Source organism: Mus musculus, chromosome 16 (assembly GCF_000001635.26).
Source record: "Mus musculus strain C57BL/6J chromosome 16, GRCm38.p6 C57BL/6J".
Classification (NCBI taxonomy): Eukaryota; Metazoa; Chordata; class Mammalia; order Rodentia; family Muridae; genus Mus; species Mus musculus.
This window is the reverse complement of record NC_000082.6, coordinates 42,588,290-42,612,092: the sequence shown is the minus strand read 5'-3', so window position 1 is coordinate 42,612,092 and position 23,803 is coordinate 42,588,290.

The window sequence follows — 23,803 nt, the reverse complement described above, 5'->3', positions numbered from 1 at the left end:
TGTCCAGGAGTAAGGAATGCCCTTGTCATCCTTGCCTGGCTTTTTAACTACCCCCTCCCATTCAAAGGAAAGAGGGCTTGATGAGAAACTGGTCCATGATAATGGAGACCAGGATGTGTTTCAGCATGAATTTGCACCAAAAAAGCAAAAATGTGCTCGAACACTGATAAAAAAAACATATTTAAAAACAAACAAAAACCACACATCTAGAAGCAAGGTTGAAGGAGGAATTTCTCCTGGCTAAATTTGGGACATCTGGAATATCAAAACCAACTGGGAGAATGAATTATAAGCCGTGTATTGTTCAAAATGCATGCTCATAACGGTACCAACAATACTGGAGATGAATGGAGAGAAGAAAGATATATTCATCTCTACAGAGAATCATAAAAGCAGAAATAATGGAAAATTATAATTTTCTAGGTCTGTTGATCAAAATTACAATAATTGATTCAAATAAATCATCAAAGCATGCTAAAACTATTGAATAAAATATTGGTCCTAGGCTAGGACACATCATTTTTATAGTGTTTGCTTAGCATGTACTAGGCCCAGATTCAGCCTCAGCACTGCACAGAAAAGTCTTTAGAATTATCTATTTTCAAAATATATATATATATATATATATATATATATATATATATATATAATTTAGAGAAAGGCTATAGCAGTAGAGGAACCAGGCAGCATTACTTGAGCCCCTTGATTAGATTTCCAATCACCACATTTGACAAAGGAGTAACACACGCTACCTGATATACAAGGATGGACATAATGTCTCACTGAAAATGTTTAATCATATTCTAGTCACAATGAAGTGATGAAATAAATCCAAACTGACAAGTATTTGGTAAAACAAGTATTCTTTTAAAAAAAGACAAAGACAGCTAAGACACTGCTAAAATGTTGCTAAAGAGACAGAGCAAGTAAACATGCTGACTTCTTGGCTGGTCCTCAGATTTTCAAAAAAGTTATCAGAAGACATTATTGGGACAACTTGGTAAATTAATAAAAAAGTCATAGAACAATATACATCAGTTATAATTTTCTGAAAATGATACATTCTGTGAAAAAAATATAACAACCCTGTTCTCATGAAAACTACAACATAATATTTAGGAATAAAGGATTCTGTTTGTCATTTAATAGTTCAAAATAAAGTTGGGGAATAAAGGGAAATGAATCAGACAAAATCAACTACTGAATCTAAGTAAATAGTAGCATGTGCTGGTGTTATTACTATTCTGTCCTTTTGGGTGTTTAAAAAAAGTCAAAATAAAAAAAAATTGGCTTCAAGGTATTCTTGGTTACAATCAACATTATTACCAGAATAGGGATAGACATGTGCTTGTTAATAACCACATTGCTTAGTTACTTACTGTCTACGGTTGCCTTTATCCCATCCCCCACACCTCTCAAGACGTGCTTAGGTCCCATAGCACCATAGCAGAGGAGATAGCTGGGAACATAGCGAGTGTTCTCTGTCTTACCATCTCAGAGGGATATGCCCCCACTTCAAGCAGGTCTCCCGAGAGCTAATGGCCAACAGAAAATGATTGCAATCCTGGGATAAGATCATTTTTTTATGATAGTGATTTGTTACACTAGTTTGCCATTTGTCTGCTGCTTCCTTGTTAATCCAATAATCTATATGAGAAAAGCAATTTGACTTACCCTCTTCCCATCTGCTGCCCATCATCCAATCTATATCTTAACTATGAGTGATTTATTAGTGGCGTCTGTGCATCTCTATCCCACTGGCAGCCCCCTCTTCAAGGCTCCTACTTGGATGCACTCCCTGAGTGTGTTAGAAGGCAAACTCAGCACGAAGATTAAAAGCAACAAAGGAATAGTAAGCTGCAGTTCCAGGGGTGGTTCATCTCAAACGATTAAAATTTATGTACATGTGTGTGTTAAGAAAGTCCTTTGCTGAGCTAGTCTTGAGAATGTTTGAAACTAGGATGTTTTTCATCATAACCTTGATTTCCTTAGCAGGCTGGAATTAGTTATGGGCTCCAGTGGCCCAACACAATGTTGTTCTTCTCAACTGAAGCTCCTGGATGTCCATTCATATGGACTGGACCATAGTCTGTTTCCAAAGACCATGAGCAGAGATCAAAGAGTAGGTAGCTATGGGGTAAAATGTGCCAGAGTTTACCTAAAGAAGGGACTCAGTCCTCAAAAGTGTGAGTCTTAGTCTCTGCACGTCAGAATATTTCCCATGGTTGCCATGGTTCCTTTATCTCAAGTCACCCTGGTCTACTCAGAAACAGTGGCCCTAAGATGACACTCCCAGAGAAGGAACCCATGATCTTGGCCAGGGAGAGGGTGCATAGCAGTGGCTGGCTGTCTTCTGTGAACTGGCCGTGCCTTTTGCTGAGATTTTTATCTGTAGAAACGTGCTGCACCTGGCCCAACCCAAAACTGTGTTAATGAGAGATGCATGGATATGGATGAACTCACAGGGCCCACCTTTACACTGTCTATGTGAGAGCTTCTATGAAGGAAGTGTCCACACTGGATGGCGGTTAAGTCATTGGCTAACTTTGAACTCTTTGCAAGTTTCTATTTCTCTGCCTTATGGCAAACTTATCTATTGTTTGTATCTCAGCTGTTTCTTTAACATGGGACTGCTGTTGCACGTTTATTATTTGCAATCTCCATTTCTCAATGTACTCGAGTTTTAATTCCATATTGATACTCTCATTCCCATAAGCAACATTTTTTTTCTCATGTCCTCAGAGTTCTGAGAACTCCTCTTGCTTTGAATTGGCCTTTATATCTGGGCTTGTTTGGCTGTTTCTAAACTTCCATCCATGAATATTCCTCTATTGTTACCTGAGACAGGGACTCTCTCCACTCCCTGCTGAGTCAGTGACACATTGTGCCATTCAAGAGCGGTTTCTTGAGCTGATGGATTTTAGGGAATAGAAAGCGAAAGCAGGCAATCAGACAATCCAGACAATAGGTTCTTTCTACCTGTAAAGCTCCATCACTTTCATTCCAAAATCACCTTATGTTGTCATCTTGTAAGTAACCTAGCTGTGTGCTGTGCGAGGCGATAGTTCTGAACCCCACGCATTCCATTTTTGAAGTGACTACAGGTTGAGATTTTGCACAGCAATTGGTATAAGTAGTTTGTCCTCATGAACTAAATGCCTGTTGTCAAGGATAGGAGCTGTCCGGCTACAGTCCTACTTGCCTTGCAGTTTCAGCACTGTATTCAGAAAGTGTTCAATCATTGCTTGGGAAACTTTGTAATGACAATATTACTTTTTTTTGTTTGTCTTTTTTTTTTTTTTTTTTTTTTTTTTTTTTTTGCTATGGTTTCTTTTCCTTGAGTCATTTTTTTTTTCAGAACTACATTATGAAACCATTTCTTCTGTCCAAGAGTTGCATTTCTCTATAGAGAAATCATCTTCCTCCATCTTTTGCTTAATTAGCAGACTTTCTTGGTACTTCTCTCCCTTCTCTCTGACAGTTTCCCACTATTGTCTGTTTGCAGCTGTTCACAGTTGAGAAACTGAGTAGACATGTTAATGTGTGCCCGGTGTGTGGGAAGAGCACCTTGTGTTTCTCCTGGACTGGCCAGGCAGCCTGTTCCGACTTAGTCTTTCTAAAATAAGCTTTTCTTGGCAGCCGGGGGGGGGGGCTGGGTTATTTGCAGTTTCATTCTGTGGAGGAAGTTCTTGCTTGCACTAGTGATCCGTGTTTCTATTTAGGCACACACAAACACTCGGAAGCTCCAAAATGCCTCTTGTCTACACTGTGCATCAAATGCCAGAGTCAACCTTGCTCGTGAACTTGTCCAAATGACTGGGAGCCAGCTTATGGCTTATGTTACAGGCTCTCTCTCTCTCTCTCTCTCTCTCTCTCTCTCTCTCTCTCTGTCTCTCTCTCTCTCTCTGTCTCTGTCTCTCTGTCTCTCTCATTCTCTCTGTCTCAATTTATTAAATTTTTCTTTATTTACATTTCAATGTTTCCTCATTTCCCCTCAGAAAACCCTCTATCCCTTCTCCCATCGCCCTACTCCCCAACCCATCCACTCTTGCTTCCCTGTCCTGGCATTCTCCTAGACTGGGGCACAGAGCCTTCACAGGACCAAGGGCCTCTCCTAACATTGATGTTTGACAAAGCATCTGCTACATATGCGGCTGGAGCCATGGGGCCCTCCATGTGTACTCTTTGGTTGGTGATTTAGTCCCAGTGAACTCTGGGGGGTACTGGTTGGTTCATATTGTTGTTCCTCCTATGGGGTTGCAAACCCCTTCATCAGTAAGCTCCACTACTGCTTTCTGGTCTGCTTCCATCTCTTTCTATGTGTTTCTCAGTTGTACTCTAACTATTAAGAGACACTGTGCCATGAAATAGATTGCAGTCTTTGCAATTGTCTTTAGAATTATGCCCAAGATGAAATATTTCCATTTGGGAATGTTGACCACTTTGACATTGTTTATTTATTCTCCCCAGAGGCTTTGAGACAATGATATTGACAGCCAAGAGAGGTTACAGAGGTGTCTGCATTTCTGCTTGTCTAGGATGACAGTCTGAGGCACCGATCTGAGATTCTCATTCTGAGGCATGTGTTTCACGGAGTAGGAGGAAATCAAGCTAGTTAATCCGCCTTCGATATGTTTTGCAGCTGTTAGGACTTCATGACCTTTCCACAAAGACACAGAGGATCTCACTGATCAGAGAGCAAGCTGGAGGGGACAGGCTGGAGGCCTGGAGAGATACCAGGCTTTGAACAAGATGCAAGGTGATTGCCAACTGTCTTGTTAATGTGGGCAGTGTCTCAGTGAGCACAACATCTTTTAGTTTCCCAGTCTAGCTTAGGAATTTCCATTTTTCCCCCAGGATATTCAAAAGTATAGGAACTTGGAAGATGAGTGCTTAATGGGAGAGGCAGGGCAAACTCTTTGTGTGTGATTTTTGAAACATAACTATTTTGTTCATTGAAGATGAGGAGAGCTTATAGAAGAAGCTGAAATTGTCCAGTTTCTTTTCACTTGGCAAGTGAAAACACAGAACAGTCCTTCCTGGAGAAGGAAGGAATGATGGAAGGACTACATTACACTGTTGTTTTTTTGTTTTTGTTTTTAATATTCATACGCTGCTTTTTTGGCCAAGGTAGTCTTATCCCAAGAAAGAAACAAAGCTTTGTGCAAGGGTAATACTTGCCATCTTCCCAAGGCAGTTCTGTCCAGAAATAGGATAATAGTGCTAACCTTCAACTGAATCTCATTACTGTTAAATGGGATATATTCAATTTGAAAACATATTCAAACTGAAGGCATCAATTTGATGTGCTCTAGGAGCTGTGGGCTTCCTCCTTCTCTTATGATGCTACATCCCGTATCTTCCCTGAATTTTACCCTGCAACTCAGTTATATAACTGCTCCCCTAAGTAACTCTTCTGGTTAAATTGCGGGTCGGTGATGGGCAGATGCTCTATCATTTGCCTCAGCTGCAGGAGGTCTTTGTTAAGAGAGCCATGAGAAGAGCAACTTTTAAAGCTACTCTTTAAAAGGATTTGAAAATATGTGCAGAATAATTAGCCACATCTGGTAATCAGTAGGTAATCCAATAATTTAGACATAGAAAACAAACAAGATATTATTGAGTGGAGTAGGCTGATGTTTCTAAGGGGAACACATCCCTTTACACTGAAGAAGACCATCCTGGCTAGAAATATCAGGCTATGTTGATTTCTTTGTATTACTATTGATTTTGCTCACAGACTGTGAAACTAGATACAGATGGTTGGCTCAATAACTATTCCAGTTTGTCTATGATGTAGGCTAATCTGTAGAAAATATGGAGGGAGAAATCTTGAGAATACATACCAGATCAGATTAGAGTAGATATTTGCACACTGCCCGATGAGGGTGTGAACGTGCTGACTCTGGTATTGCCAATAGAACCGAGGTAGAAATATCAACAAATGTCTCCTCTTTTTTTGATATCTCTTTAGCTCTGGCCCAGTTTCTCTTTGATCCATTATCTAAACAAGTATGTGGTTTCCCCTTGAGAGCATCTCTTGGGGACTGTTTAGAAATGGACCTCCCCAGGTTCCACTCCAGATGTGTTGAATCAGACAATCTGAGTGCAGGGGTCTATGAAAGTGGTTTAGGAATCATTGACTCTGATGTGTGCCAATCGAGATCTACAACCCTAACGCCAAGACTGTGTTTTGCAGACTAGCAGCAAGGAGTCCCTAACACAGATTCTTCAGCCCTTTCTGCACAACCTACATTTTCACCAGATTCCAGGGGTTTCTCAGGCAAACTAAAGTTTGAGATGCACTGAACTATGTCCTTATTCATAGGTCAGTTTGGCTTACAGCTCACCTACCTGCCAGAACTTCAGCTCCTATGAAAGGCCCCTTGATACTACAACCAATGACCTCAGATCATGACCCACAATGGCTGTTCAGTCCCTGCATCTTATTACACATCTCTACTGCATTTCATAGAGGTACTCACTCCCCCCTTAGACCATAGCTTATTTTTGTGAAAACATCAAATATTGCTTCTCTGGCCCCTTTATAGTTGCTGTTCCCTCTTTGAATGTCAGAAACTTCCTTCAAGGATTCTGTCTTCACCTCATGGTTTTTGGTTTGTATATTCTTTCTGAGCTCATACATTACTGACCTACAAATGTCAGTCATTCTCTGCTACCTAATTATGGGGTATATAGAAATATCTTGCAGGCATCATAAACTAGACATTCAAAAATATTCCAAGTTAGCATTGTTCTACATTCAGCTTCTTCCTACTTTAATAGTTTTTTCCATTGAGTTGGTGTTTACCCAAACTTGAAGGTTACAATTTCTATTCTTTTATTTTTTTATTTAAATGTTTTATTTTTAAAATTAGCTTACAGAGCAACAGGTTTCTACATGGCTTTCCATAATACTCTATTATGATTGATTCCCTCTCCATCTCCCCACTCTGTCTTCTTTTCTTATTATTTGCCCTCATTATTCCTTCTACTTAGGCCTTCTGTAGGGAATGAAGTAGAACTTAAAGCCTCCTTCTTTTCCCTCCAGTTTCAAGGACTCCTCTCTAGTTTCCCAGGTTTTACCCATATTTACTATTACACAGATATACATATTTAAGAGTATAGTCTAGAATGAGCACATAGAAATGATATAGAATATTTGTCTTTCTGAGTCAGGATTACCTTGCTTCAAACAATGTTTTACAGTTCCATTCAGTTTCTTGCAAATTTCATGTTTTTCTTTATGGTTGAATAAAATTCACACACACACACAGACACACACACACACACACACACACACACACACACACAAATATATATTACATTATCTATCCATCAATTGATGAACATCTAGGTTGCTTCCATTTTCTACCTTGTTTAAAATGAACAGCTATAAACAAAAATGTGTAAATATCTCTGTGGCAACATGTAGTCTTTCAAGCATATACACAAAAGCGATATAGTAGGATCACACTATATTTCTATTTTTAAAGAAAACACCACACTCATTTCCATAGTGGCTGCACATTTTATACTCCCACAAAGAGTGCATAAGAATTCTTTCCCCACATCCTTACCAGCATTTGCTTTCTTGATGGTGGCTATCTTGAATGGGATAGGTTGGAATCTCAACATAGTTTTAATTTGTATTTCTTTAATAACAGAAGATTTTTTACACTTTAAAACTATTTATTGGCCATTTGTATTTTTTTTTCTTTTTGAGAAGTATGTGTTTAGTTAATTGACTAACTTATTGATGACCAGGTATGTTAGTTTGCACGTGATTGGTCCCATAGGCTCATATACTTGTATACTTAGTCCAGCATCAGGGAAGGAGCTTGAGTCTTGTTGGAAGAGGTGTGTCACTAGGGGTGCACTTTGAGGTTTCAAAAGCATCCACCAGACCCAATGTAAGCTCTCAGCTCCATGTCTGCCTGTGTGCCTCCATGCTTCCTGCCATGCTGTAAATTGTCTAATTCTCTGAAACTATAAACAAGTCTCTGATTAGATGCTATATTTTAACAGAGCAGCCTAGCTCAGTGTCTCTTCACAGCTATAGAACAATAACTGGACACCAAGGTTATGTTTTGTTTTTGCTTGACGTTTGCAAATCTTTATGTTATAGATACATAACATAAAGATTTATTTATGTTATAGATATATAACATAAAGATATATGTTAATTGCATATATGAAATATAGCTGGCAAAGATTTTTCTCCTGTTTTGTATACTATTTACTATGTTGATAGTTTCTTTTTCTGTGAAGATGTTTTTAGTTTCATGTAATTCCATTTGTCAGTTCTTGGGGCTATTTCCTGTGCTTTTGGAGTTTTCTTCAGAAATTTCTTGCCTATATTTACAATCTAAGTTGTTTCCCCATCTTTTTTTTTAAAGCAATCTCCACAATTTTGTTTAAGTTTTTAAAGATGTATTTTTATTTTTAATCTCTCTCTCTCTCTCTCTCTCTCTCTCTGTATGTGTATGTGTATGTGTATGTGTATGTGTATGTGTTTGTGTGTGCCTGTATGTCTGTGTGCCATATGGATGTGGTCAGACTTCCTGGAGCTGGAGTAACAGGCAATTGTGAGCTGCTAAATGTAGCTGCTGGGAACTGAACTCAAGTCCTCTGGAAAAAGCAGGAAGTATTTCTAATTACTGAGCTACTCATTTCTGAGTTTAAAGGCATGTTCCTGACTCAATTTGAATTGATATTTGGGAAGGGGGGTTGCCACAGACTGGACTCAGTTGGTCCCTCAGCCCACGGAAGAGTCAGGGTTCCGGTACTTAGGTGGGCAAGTAGTCAGTGAAGAATGACAAACAGATGAGAACACAAGGGAGTGTTGATCTGAATGTGATTTCTCAAAGTGAACATCAGACTTATATTACAGAAGAAAAACAAGGAAGCTAGGTGATACATCAGCCAAGGTACATTGAGATGCATAATGGCTCTTTACACAAAACAGAGAAAAATGCATACATAAAAGTAAGCAGGAACCAGGCAGTGTTTACCACTGAGATAAGATCAGCCCTACCTAAAATCAGCTATTCACAGGAGCCAGGTAAAAAGACTAATACGCCCAGGTGCAATACTAGTCTATTGCTAAACCCAACACCAGGGGGTTTCCGCTCTTGCTAATCTTTTCATGAATAATACAATACTCTAGTTCCTCCTTAAACCACAACCCTCCTTCTTCCTAGACCATAGTAAATTCCTGCATATGGGAGTAACTAGGCTGTAATTCTAAGTTTACTTTGTTGAACTAGCCCTGAGATTTCTAGCTCTTACCCAGTAAACTGCAATGTCTGATTTCTTTCACTGTCTATCAACACTGGAGGTATTTCGTCTGAATGAGTAGCATTACCTATAATATAACACTGACTATCGCAAGGACAAATCTTGAGCAGTCGTGCTATGGGATGCCAAGGCTCCAGGAGACTAAGTTTCCATGAAACTTTTTGCTTCAGAACTATGTCCAAGCTTTTGGACTTGCCACACACACTTCATTGGAGTGGGTGTGGCAGGGGATGAATATATGATCCTAATTTCATTAATTTGAAAGTAAATGTACTATTTTCCAGCACCATTTAGTGAAAAGGCAATCTCTCCCGCCCTGTGTATGGTTTTGATATTTATATCAAGAATGGGATATTCACAGAGGTGTGGGTTCATCTCTGTGTTCTATCATTTTTCAATGATATATATGTCTACTTTTATCACTGTTTCTATATCATATTGTGAACTCAGGCCAGGTGATATTTTCTATCCTTGTTCCTTAGAATTTCTTTGGCTGCCTGTGGCTTTGGAGGTTTTGTTGTCTTCTTTGCTTGTTTTTATTTATTTATTTTTTAATGAACATTAAGGATTTGTGATTAAAAAGAGATTTAGTTCTGCAACAAATAACATTGGAATTTTGATGAGAATTGCATTGAATCTGTAGATTGCTTTTGGTAGTCTAACCATTTTAACAATATTAATTCAGCCAATTCAGGAGTGGTAACAGTCTCTCAATTCCATAGGTTCCGCTTCAATTTATCTCTACAGTGTCTAAAAGTTTTCTTCTTTAACCTTTTGGATAGATTTTTCCTAGACATATATCTTAGTTTTCAAGTATCATGAAAAGAATATTTCTCCTGATTATCTTCTCAGCAAAGTCATATTTTGTTTAGACAAAACCTATTGGTATTTTAAATCCTAATTTTGTATCCTATTACTTTATTTAAAGTGTTTACAAGATCTACATATTTTTCAGTGAAATCTATCCCATCTTTTAAGTACATAATCATGTCATCTTTAAATAGGGATAGCTTAACTTCTTCCCATTCTAATCCCTCCTTCTCTTTTTTTATTGTTCCAGCTAAGACTGCAAGCAGTATATTGAATAGAAGTAAACAGGATCGATATCCTTGTCTAGTTCCAGACTTTTGGTTTTTCTTCATTTAAAATAACATTGGCTATATGTGTGTCATCTATAACGTTTGTTGTGTTCAAGTTTGTTCTATCTGATTCCAGATTCTTCAGGGCTGTTAACATGATGTTGTACAGAACTTTGTTCAATGTCTTCTCTGTATTGATACCAAGGATCAGGCAATTTCTGTCTTAAATCTTTTAATTATTTATTTATTATATTTGTGAATGTTGAACAGACCTTGATTCTTGGAATGAAATTAACTTATGCATGATTTATGCTTTTCTTACTGTGATCTTGGATTTGTTTTGTAATGTGTTGGGAAGATTGGTTAGTAGGTTTTTGTTGATGTTTTCTTCATCAAGCTTTGGTATCTGGATTGTACGTTTTGTAGAATGAGCATGGCAATGTTCCTTCCTTTTCTATTTTATGGAAAGGCTTGAGCTCTGGTATCAGACCATCTTTGAAAATTTGGAAGATTTTAACAGTGAATCTAAACAGCCCTGGACTTTTCTTTGTATGGAGATTTTTTGATTAGGTTCAGTCTTCTGCTTACTTGGGTCTTTTTAGGTTGTTTATTTCTCTGGCTTTAATTTCAGTAGGCTATGTTTGAATAGAAATTTATCCATTTCTTCAGATGTTTCAACTTGTTGGAATACACATATTCAAAGCATTCCCTGATGACCCCCCGAGATTTTTGCTGGGGTCTGTTGTAACTACTCCCAATTTACCTAGAACTCTCTGCATTATTTAGTTCTATTTTGTTTATTTCTGCCATGATCTTTATTATTTCTTTACTACATTTAAATTTGGCTTATCCTTGTTTTTCTACTAAAATCTACTACTACTATTATTATTGTTGTTGTTGTTATTGTTATTATTACTAGTTCATGCATGTGTGTACCAGCCTAGGCTCCCACACATGCTCAAGCAAGCATATTAATAGATGTCTGGGCATATAGGCTACAGTGTATTTGTGGGGTAAGAAGACATTTCTGTGGAGTTAGTTCTCTTCTTCCCACTTCACGTGGGGTTTAAGAGATTGAACTCAAGTTGCTTGCTTGGCAAGAGCCTTTTCCTGATGAGGCATCTTTTGACCCTTGGTTTTCTAAAGGCTTGAGTCATATCAGTAAGTTATTTATTTCCAGTATCTCTGATTTTCTCATGTTAACACTTACAGCTATCTACTGTGCTCTGGAGACAGCCTTGGTTATTATTGCTTAAGACTGCAGGGTAGCCTTTTACTTCATTTCACTCCAGGTACCTTTTTAATCTCCCCTACCCTGGTTTCTTCCAGGGCTCTCTGTTCATTTAAAAGCTTATTGTTCACTCAAGTATTTGTATATTGTCTGAGGTTAGTCTTGCTATTCATTTCCAGTTTTATCCCACTGTGGTGTGGCAGGGTGCTGGGAATTATTCTTCATTCTTTTTCTTTGTATCTATTAAGGCTTGTTTTGTGGTCTATAATGTGGGCAATACTGGAGAACCTTCTTCATAACTCTGAAAAGAATATGTAGTTCTGATATGTTAGGTAGAATATTCAGATATCTGTGAAGCCTAACTGGTTTATAATGTAGTCTCACTGTAAGTTTCCTTTGCTGTTTCTTTCATTAAAGACTTACATAGATACAGGAAGGTGCTACCACAGTCACCCATCTAGTATAGTGTCTGGACTTATGTTTGTTTCATGCAATTGGGGGCCCCAGGCTTGGTGTGTAGATGTTTATAGTAAGCATGTCTTCTTGATGAATTGTTGTTTTTATCAATACCTAGTGGCCCACTTCATCTTTTTGTTTTGAAGTCTACTTTATCAGAAGTGAGAATTGCTATGGCAGCTTGTTGTGAATTCTTTTGGCTTGGTAATCTGATTTGTAAGCTTTGGCTCTCAGTTTCTGGATGTCTTTCCTAGATATGTGAGCTCCCTGGAGACAACAGATAGTTGGATCTTGTTTTTTAACCAAGTCTATTTGTTTGTGTCTTTTAATGGATGAGTTAAGATAATTTGCACTCAAGACTATGATGAAAAGGGATTTGGTTTTATTTATTATTTTGTTATTTGTTGTTTGTGCGGGTGGGTTGTTTTTGTCCTCTCAGAATGTTGGGTGGTTGCTGATTTTCTGTGTATACAAGATTGATTCCTTCCCTTTCCCTTCTGTGTGTCTATTGTTTGCATGTGTTCTCCTGTGTGAAACTATCTCTTTTCTTCTGTGCATAGAATTTTTGTAAAGACTTTCCTGCAGTGTTGGCTGAACTGTCATGAGTTTTATGTGTTTATCTTGAATACTCTTATTTCTCCATCTATTTTATTAGTTTATTTAGGTGCCTATAGCAATTTTGGTTGACAATCATTCCATTTCAGGGCCTGAAATGTACTATTCCTTTCTTTGTTGCCTTTTAGGTTGTTGACAAAGGATTAAATGTTATTCTTATGTTTTTGCCTCTGTATATTTGCAATAATTTTTTCTCTTAAACTTTTTCTTCTTCTCTCATATAATACATCCTGACCACAGTCTCTTGTTCCTCCATCCCTCTAGCCCTTCTACTTCCACCCTCCCCCAGACTCGCTCTTCCTCTGTTTTTCTTCAGAAAAGGGCTGGCCTCCTAGGGATGTTAACTGAACATGGCATATCAGGTTGCAATAAGACAAGGCCTCTCCCCTCATATTAAGGCTGGACAAAGCAATCCAGTAGGAGGAAAGAGTATCTTAGTATTGTTTCTTTGCTTTGTGCTTTTGATGTCTTTATTATGATATGTTGTAAAGAGTTTCTGTTCTGGTCATGTCTCTTTCTGGTACTAAGTCTCTAGGTCTAAGTTTGAGAAATTCTTAGCTATAATTTCATTCAATTGTTTGTCTAAACTATTAGATTTTTCTCCCCATATCATTCTTCTATCCTAAGAATTCTTAGCTTTGGTTTCTTAAGTGTTTCTTACACTTGTTGGATATTTGGGTTGTAATCAGTGATTTTTTTTCATGTCTATATGTCTTATTGTTTCAACCTTTTCATCATGGCTTTGTTAGTTTTATATTAACTTGAAACAAGCTAGATCACTAGTTCTAAACCTTCAACATAATTCCTCATGCTGTGGTGACCTCCCCCAACCATAAAATTATTTTTGCTGCTATTTCATAACTATAATTTTGCTCTGTTATGAATCATAATGTGAAAGTCTGCTATGCAGGATATTTTATATGTGATCCCTGTGAAAGGGCCAGTCAATACCCAAAGAAGTCGCAACCACAAGTTGAAACCTAATAAACTAGAGTTTTCTAGGAAGAGCGAGTCAATTGAGAAACATCTCCATCAGATTGACCTACAGGAAAGTCTGTCTGGAATTTTCTTGATTAATAATGGATGTGGGAGTGCCCTTCACTGTAGGCAGTGCCACACCTATCTAGGTGGTCCTGGATGGTAAAAATAAGTAATCAGGCCAAGCAAGCCATTGGACCAAGTCAACATTTAGCCTTTCTCTGTGGGTCTGTATCAGTTTCTGCTTCTAGTTTTCCTGTTTGGAGATCCTGCCTTGATTTCCTTCCTTGAGGGGTTGATTATAAACTATAAGGTTAAAAACAGCCCTTTCGTTCTCAAGTTGCTTTTGGTCATGGTGCTCTATCACAGCAAATGAAACCTAAGACACCCCCATTCCTGATCTCTGTTCTTCTGCTTAACCTTGTTTGCTGTGCTTTAAGTGGCATAATTTATTTATTTGATGGATTGATTCCTTTGTTTCCAGAATTTCTATTTCTTTTTTCAGCTTCTCTGTTTCCTACATGAATTTTTCTCTCATAATTTAAGATCTTTCCTCTAAGATACCAGTTCTATCATCTACTTTGGTAATTGTGTTAGGTTCTTTTTTTTTGGGGGGGGGGGTTGAGACAGGGTTTCTCTGTGTACCCTTGGCTGTCCAGGAACTCACTTTGTAGACCAGGCTGGCCTCGAACTCAGAAATCTGCTGTCCTCTGCCTCCCAAGTGCTGGGATTAAAGGCTTGCGCCACCATGCCCAGCTTACATTAGGTAAGGAAGGTAAGGGTTTATTTCAGTTTACTGTTTAACATCACAGTCCATCACTGAGGGAAGGGAGGGCAGAGACTTAAATAGTGCAGGAACCTGGAGGCAGAGGTCATGGAGGATCACTACTTAATGACTTAGTCCTCATGGCTTGCTCTACCTGCTTCCCTAGACCATCCAGGACTATGTACTTGAGGGATGGCATTGCCCAAAGTGGATGGGGTCCTTTCACATTAATAATTAATCAGGAAAATGTCCTAGATAGTTATCCATAGACCAATCTTGTGAAGGCATTTTCTCAGTTAAGGTTTCCTCTTCCCAGATATATCTAGGTTTGTGTCACGTTTCTTGCCTATGAACTGACTTTGTAAGTTTTCTTTCTATATCTTAAATTAAAAACCTGTTCATGTTGAGTCTTCTGCTTGGCCTTTGAACCTTTTTAATGGTTGAACTCTGTGCTCAGATCTAAAGAGGACATCGCTATCACACCGCTCCCCCATAGAACTCAGGGATCATCACTAAAGAGGAGGCAGAAAGACGGTGAGAACCATTGATGTTTAATGACTATAAGGATACAATTGGTTTCTGGACATGTCAGAGCAGTTGCACATATGAACTTAACAGCAGTTATGGTAGTATGCTGAAGAGCTGCACAATTGCTAGCCAGACTGAATTCTAGAATAAAGGTGTGTCTGTGGACACAAGATTCCACCACTATCCCAGGAGCTATGGGTAATTGATAGCTGCTAGGAAAGTGAGGGTAAGTTTTCTTTAAGGGTGTGACCTTTGGTAGGTCTACTACTACCAAGAGCATTTGGGACTCATGAGCTGGACTTGATGCATACAAAAGGAGAGAGAAAACATGAAGCTGGATAAATCTGGGAAGAGTTGGCAAGAATATGATCAAAATATGTTGTGGAATTTTTCAAAAGTTAAAAAAATATTTCTAAACAAAATTAGAGTATAAAATCATTTCCTGGCAGTTCTGCTATTTCACTATTTTTATTTTCTGGTGTTAAGAGGCTGTCTGCTTTAGAGGCTGTCATAGTGCTGTGTTGTCTAATTGTCTCATGTTTTCATTGTTTTGCATCTGTTGGGATGTATGTATCCCATTTGTAGCTTTACCCCTTTCTTACTCAGCTTTATTTTAAGGATGTCTTCCTGGTAAGGTGACTTCACTTGGATTTGCGTTCAGGGGGAATCATGCAGTAACAGCTATGATGGTCTGATATAAATCTGTGCTCTTGTCTCATGCTCCCTGTAAGATTGGGAGAGAGGTGGTCTAGGGTCCAGGTTGGCAAAAACATAGAACAGACAAGGATCCGAGTAGGAAACTGGGAAATAGATGATTAGAGGTATAAAAAACAGAAGAGAAAAAATATTGTATATTAGGTTTGAAGGGGGGAATAGGCCCAGTCTTTTCCAATAAGATACTAGTTATAACATATCAATTAAGCAATTAGGATATACCTGTACAGGACTGGAGAGGAAGGCTTGGTCATTAAGTACTTGCTCTTGCAGAGGACCCAGGTTTCTGTTTCCAGCACTCACAGAGTGGCTTAGAACCATCCATGGCTCTCCATGTACAAAGAATCTGATGCCCTCTTCTGACCTTTGTGGGCACCAGGCACACATACGATGCACATGGATGCATGCATGCAGCTAAAAGACTCATACATAGAAAGTAAATGAAATGAATCTAAAATAGATAAAATTACTTACTAACAGAAAATTTAGCTTCCTCCTTTGGAGATAGCCTTAAATCTAAAAAGAATGCTGTTGGTTGTTCCCAGTGCGTCCAAGCTGCTATTCACTAGCAGGCAGAGCCTTCCTGGTCAGTCATTACTACAGCTTGCAGTGTTCACAACTGAGTGATTACTGGTGATTATTTTCCTCCATCAGTAGCTGGAATAGCAGCTCCTGGGACTATGGGCTAGCCAATGGGGAGGAAACTTCCAGGTTGGTACTAGGTTGATTTCTCTATGTTCTGTGACTCAGATTTAAGGCCTACTACATAGGATGTAACTCAAATTTAATACTATAAACCTCAACATAATCACAGGGATTATAATAATAATTACATAATAATATTAGTAGGCTCTCCCTTAGGGTCAATGGCTAAGAAAGTCCATTGACCCTAAGGGACTGTCTACTAATATTACTATGCCCAATGAACATAATATCAAGCTGCTTCTATATAGTTATTTATATACCCACAGATTAATGTAGCTATCAACCTATCAACTCTCATCAGAGAAGCTTCTGTTTGCAATGTGTGCTGGCAAATTTTAGGTCACCTTGACACAAGCTAGAGGTATCTGAAAGGAAGGATCCTCAATTGAGAAAATACCTCAATTAGGACCTTTTCTGCCATACCCACTCCAGTGAAGACTGCATCCAAAAGTATTCCCAAAACAAAGAGTTTCACAGAAACTCAGTCTCCTGGAACCTTGGCACGAATACTCAAAACCTGTCCCTGCATTAGTCGGTGTATGGACCTGTGTGCTTTCTTTCGGTATTGTTTTATTATAGGTGCCTCCAAGAAATGATTTTACAAATACCTAAATCAGGTTGAACTTTACTTCCTGGCCTTCACCAATGTCCTAGGCAGTCCTTGAGCTGACCCTGGGCTTGGAATTTCGTAAGAATGTTATGCATTCAGAAGAAATGCCCCAGTGTTGACAGTAATCAGGCATCTCACAGTTTGCTGGATAGGAGCTAGTAATCTCAGGGCTAGTTCAAAATCTTAGAATTCTCATTACAGACCTGAATGGCAGCCTACATTACCTGAACCTGAGCTCCTGCTTCCTTCAGTGTTAAACAGTGATATACAATCATAAACAAATAAGTCAAAGAAACCCACCCTGTCTCCCCAAGTGGCTTTGGTCATGGTGTTTCATCACAGCATTGTAACCCTAAGACAATAAACAGAATTTGATAGAGACTCAGATCCTGTCAATGTACAGCAAATACACGATTGTGACTTGCTTATCCTTAGACGTGACATCTATATCACAGTCCCCTGCCCCAGGTATCAAGGGCCACTGTGGAGAAGGGAGAAGAAAGACTGGAGGAGTCAGAGGTTTCAGAACACTGCTGAGAAACACCATTATCTGGAGAAACACCATTATCTGGACAAACAGGGCGATTGCAGGCATGAGCTCAGTGGCTGCCGTGGCCTATACAAGACATTCACAAGATCGAGCCAGTCAAAATTCATCATTAATGGGGTACAGCTCACTGAGGCCCTCTCCTAGTTAGGGAGCTACTAGAAGTTGATGGTTGATGTGAGCAGACGAGTCAGTTTTCCTCAGGGATGTGGTTCCTAGTAGGCTGCCCATGATCCAGTGAACGGCCTTACGCTCACACACATATTGGCAAAACTAATTAGTCTCAGTGGGTTCAAAAAGAGTTTATGAAGCAGGGAAGGAGACATGAGTATGGGGGAGACATTAGAAGGAATGGCATAGAGATGGCTATATTAAAAGCATACACATACATACATGTATGAGGTTTTCAAGGAATAGATTAAAATATGAAAAATAAAGTAAAAAATAGAAAGTTAAGCATTAAAAACTATGTGAACACAAATGAGTAGTAAGCTAAAATTGATAGTGTTCAATAAACTAAAATGGGATTAAATTCTCAGCCAATGCTTTTTCCTGACAGAGAGCCAACACCCTGTTTATTTCAGCTCTACTGTCAGGACACCGAACCTCATTCTGTCACAAACTTCCTGCGACCCATGCAGCCCCTCCCAGGCAATATCAGGGTTCCTGGCTTCCGGATCTGGTTCAGATTTCCTAAACTCACTTCTGCTATGTTCACGGTTTGCATGGCTTGGGGTCTGATGCATTGACCCAGAAGCAGCAACATGGTCCTGGTTCTGCTGCATAGCATACTTTGTGTTTCTGAAGGGTCTTTTGCTCCTCAGCACACTAGCAAGGGTGGAAGGACAATGCTGTGTGAGCTTCCTAACCTTAGAGTCCCTTACCCTTTCTCTGAAGCTATGACCATGGGTTGCTAAGCTGCCCTCCTTTGCTGGAGTGAGGTCAGCTACTGCCTACCTGCCTACCTCCGATCCTGTGCTATTCAGAGCATCTCTGGATTACGTTGGTGAAAGTGGCTATGGTAGGGGAAGGAGGTATGGGGTGTCGAGAATGTGTCCATTTCTAATTTCCAAACCCCTCATTGGTTATTTGTTCTGCCAAGGACAGTTCAGCCTTCCGTTCTGGTCTCCTGCAGTACCCGGTGGCTTGTTGAGTGCTGGAGCAGAAATGATTCCAACTCATTTAACAACACTTTCCACGATGACCAGACACACAGCGCAGAGCCAGCTCTGGGCTCCAGGCACCTAGCACAGAGCTGGCTACAGAATCTAGGCCCAACCTTGAGCTGCCTGGAGAACCCTCACAGCCAGTGGGTTTCCTCTACAGTCACTACTGGTGCTACTAGGGTAGAGCATTCTCTGAGAGCCTGTGTCAGTGTTTTCAGAGTAGTCTTCCTTTTCTCCCAATGGAGAATGTCCGTTGCCATCTAATATTTACTTCCCTGCTTCAAAAGCAAGATGTTTATTCTGGGACTTAGGGTAAAACCTGCATTTCACAACTTACCTTACAAGGAGGGCTATCAGGGTGTTGTGTAGCAATTTCCTCCCAGATGAAACCATTGGTCTTAGAGGGGAGCTCCTTGAGACTCAAGATATTCTTTCTATAACTGGAGACTGGGTGTCATCATGTAGCTTTAGCTGTCCTGGAATTCACTCAGTAGACCAGGCCAAACTCCAGCTCACAAAACTCCACCCACCTCCTCCACCCCACCTCCCAAGTGCAGGGGGCATTAAAGCTAAGCACCACCAGGCCTGGCTCAAGACTCAGTATTCTAAAGGGAGGTTCTTTAAGCCTCAGGAAATAAGCAACCTGAAAGCTTCAGGGAAATCTCTCAAACTGACCAGATGTGCTAGGCCCCTCCCTCTTCAAGCTTACCTGAGAGTAAGGCCTACAGAGAGACACTCTGGTCAGGCTGAGCTGCCAGGAAAGAGGCAGAAACCAGCACAGCTGCCTAGGAGTGGCAGAGACCAGCTGGGCTGCCTGGAAGAGGCTCAGACCAATCGAGCTAGCTGCCTGGAAAAGACACTCTGAAGGGCTGAGCAGCCTGCAGGCTGTGCAGTGCACTCCAGATTTCAAGTTGAGAGCTTGTCACCCATGTTAGCTTTGGGTGATGCAACACCTTTGAGTCACTTCTGCTCTTGTAAATAACCCAGCACCCGCATTCCTGAAAATAACCCCGAGAAAATTCATTGGTTCACCAACTTGGATTTTGATGATATCCAAACTTTGGTTCATCTTTAGTTCTCTATCTGGGGTGAATAGACATCTGTTCAAGTCTCCTCTGGAGTAGTGTCAGACAACACTGGAGAGATGTAGGTTCGAGCCTGGTAGGTAGTTTCTCTAAAATTCTGAATGCACCTCGTTCTCCTCTTCCTTCATCCTCCTGCCTTTATCATAGGGACATGGACCCGGCACCAGCAGCCATGTAATTCAGGCAATGAAAGTCCACACCACCATGGGTAGCACAGTGAGGAGGTGGGAGGAGTTGCATTCCTCTGAGAGGAAAGCCAGTGCTTAACTGACTCCATCATGTGCAAAAGAAATAAACTTCCTTCTCACAGTTGCGACAGGTCTTCTGTTCTCACAGTTGTACTTAATCTAAGATATGAAATCCGTGTCTAATTATCACCAAGACTTACTGATTTTACCTCAAATTATGTTTGGCTACAAGAGAAAAATTGCAAAATTCTAGTTTTACAGATCTTAATTGGCTTTTAATTGAAATTTAAAAATTGGGCAGCAGTCTGGGCCAAAAATGGTTTCGGATGCTCCACCCCGACACATGGAAAGATGATATTTATAGCCAGAGAAGAGGAAATGACATATGGAAAGTGGAAGTGAGGTACAGAGATAGTTTGATTGGTTGAAGTTTGACGTTTGCCTGATTTGAACCTGATTTGAACAGTTGGCTGCCTGGGGTTGGCTGAAGGTTGGCTAATCTGATTGGCCGAGTTTCAGGTAATTGGTATAAGAATACCTTCCAGTCTGTTAACACACAAAGTTAGCTTGCAGTTCGTTATGTATGGAGAAATATTTAGGACAAATGTGTCTATGGAGGCAACTTTAGACTAAATGGAATTCACTTAGCAGTCCCAAATGTGTCTCCTCTCCTCTCTACTTTATGATCCAGACCTAGTTTAGACCCTTGTCATCTTTAAAAGTATGAAAGTGTTTCCCAAGTGCTGTTCAAATCTCCAGGTGTGTATACCCTGCAAATTCATCCTCTACTAGGCGAATGGTCTACTGAAAAGAAACTCTCATCTTGCCATTCCTCCCTTTGATTATAATTCTTTCCCCAAAAGAGCAGCTTCCTGGTTCATATCTTTGAGCTCACTACACAGCCCAGGCTGATGTAGCATCTTCTACTTTCCAGATTAATCCATGCCCCCACCCTCCCTCATAGATTGAGATTGCTATCTTCATTCTGGAACGAGCTGCCTTGCTTCTGTTCATTGGTTACCTTTTAAGATAAGCTTTCAGGTTTTAATCTATTAGTCTAATTCTAAAGTATCATTTTGGTTGCATAATAGATGCATCAAATGTTCAGAATATGTCACACAAGTTTAGGGGTTCTAATTTGTTATTCAGGTTTTTACACATGTACTATTATATATATGATTTATGTGTACACTTAAAAGCCTACTTTAAAGAGAAACAAAAATAAATTGTTTAGTTTTACTTTGACTCTCATAAAAAGATCTTCTAGGAAGAGAGCACTAGGCTTGGGGGACCCAATGTCTGTTCTGTTATTTCATCTTCGATGCTCCTAACTGAAGCAAGGTTGATCTTTATCACCTTTTACTTTATTATTATTATTGTTGTTGTTGTTGTTATTATTATGACTATCCCTACAGCAGCACATTTTGTTACGTGTTTCTCCTAGTTCATAAGACGCTCTGTGAGCTTTGTATATCTGATGTATCTTTTAAAATTACTACCACCTACTGTTTGAATACTTTTAATGTAGCCACTGAGTCAATCCATACTTACTAGATGTATGTTATAGACCAGCCTTGTTCTAGATCCTGTGGACTGAGGAGTGAATTTTTCGAAGTCCCTGTCTTCACTTAGCTTTATGTAGCAAAAGGCGAGTAAAGGGTGAGGAAACAGAAAATGTAAGTGAAGTTTTAGCTGTGACTAAGTTCAATGAGTGAAAATATTTCTGTGAGGTTTTGAGGCAGCTCCTTGCTCTGTAGATTTTAACACCCTGAAACTCACTGTGTAGCACAGGCTGACCCATTAGAATAAGCCATTCTAATGACAATGAGTCATGACAATCCTCCTGCCTCAGCCTGATGGGTTAAGGGGTCACAGGAGTGAGTCACCACACCCAGCAAAGAAGGAAAATATCGAAATGGTATCATTTGAAACAGAGCTGTGCTGAAGAGTGGTCTTTTTTTTTTTTTTCATTTTTTATTAGGTATTTAGCTCATTTACATTTCCAATGCTATACCAAAAGTCCCCCATACCCACCCACCCCCACTCCCCTACCCACCCACTCCCCCTTTTTGGCCCTGGCGTTCCCCTGTACTGGGGCATATAAAGTTTGCAAGTCCAATGGGCCTCTCTTTGCAGTGATGGCCGACTAGGCCATCTTTTGATACATATAAGAGTGGTCTTATGCTTGTTAACATATACATTTTGATATATTAAACAGCAGTGTGTATCTGTATATGCACCTAACCTATGCATGTATATTGATTGCACACGCGCACGCTCGCGTGTGCACACACACACACGCACACACACACACACACACACACTTTCTTCTTTCAGCAGAAGATGGGAATTCTTACTAGTAGAATAAATTCGATGGAGAGGCAGGCTAATGAAGCAGCGTTCCTTCCTTGTCCTGTTCCCTTACTCTTTTATTAGAACACAGAGGCTATTTTGTTCTGCAATTGCCTACATAAATCACTATTTGCTTGGCACTTTCCATACTCGGTTGCTTAAGCGGCCCCTCTTGTGTGTCTCCTGTACCTGCTCCTCTCATTTCGTAGCTGAACGCAACCCTGCATGCAAATCTTCCTCCTAAAAGAGCATCGGCCTCCTTATTTGATTCAGCCGTGACCTCTGCAGATCCCTCCTGTGTTCTGTCTATGCCTGACGCACAACCATCCTTTGAATGGGACTCAATCTCCTTTTGTCTTCAGTCCTTCCTTGGGAGACTCCATGAGTGGTCTGGAATGTCTTCCTGGACACCATCTTCCCTCCCAAGTTTCCAGTGAAAACAAGCCTTCTCTTTCAGGACCAGAAAAGGTGTCATCTTTTTTTTTCCCTTTGCTTTCCTGTGATCACATGCAGTCCACTCTCCCATGGTACCATCTTCATGAGGGTACTTCAGTTTGATTATGCTATTTTTTTCTTCATAATTATAAATCCACGGCAGTAGAGCTGTGAACCTTTCTACTTATGAAAGTGGCCTATAATTATCGTTCCTTTTCCTTGAGATTTTTTTGGGGGAGGGGGGGAAGGTTAATTGTATTTCTTGTGATTTAGTCTTTTGCAAGATTTTGCCATCCATGTGATTGAGGGTTTCTGTAATTAGTACCTTGGTCTTCAATGTTGGACTTGAATTACTTCAACTCTTGTCTTATTCTGGCATGGCTATGTACTTAGACTCTTTGTACCCAGGTTCCAGTTCTGATTCTTGCCTTATTTGGATTTCATTCTCATTCATTTTTCTTCATCTCCATCATATTCTTCAACTTTTCACAGGCCTCTGTCCTTTGACCCTAACAATGCATGGTGGATGGTCCACACGCCATTTTAGAATCTCTAGGTTCTTGCCTGTCCTGTATCTGTCTTTACTCTGTCTTCCCAACCAACCAACCTCTTTCAGCAGACATCTTCACCTTGAATATATATTTTACCATCCCCTCTTCCTTTATTTCAGTCTTTGAGTAGGAGGTATTTTTCTTCCTGTCTGCTAAAACCAATCCTAGACTCCTGACTCAGAATATTGACACATCTTTGGCCTCAATGCAACTTGTTTAAACTCCCTGCACCTTAGATTTTATATTGTTAGCTTCCTACCTAGCCCCATAGCCAATTGTTTAATCTCCTCCTACCTTGGACTTTCATTTTCAATGGAAAAGAGTAACACTTCCCACAGTGTTGGTAAGGAGAGCAAAGTAAATCCCAAATGCATCCTACATAGTGATGGGAAAAAGAAGGCAGTAAAGAAACATTCATTCTGAGATCAGACAAGATGGGGCACATTCAGGATGGTATGGCTGTAGACAAATGGTTCACAACCATCCGTAATGAGATT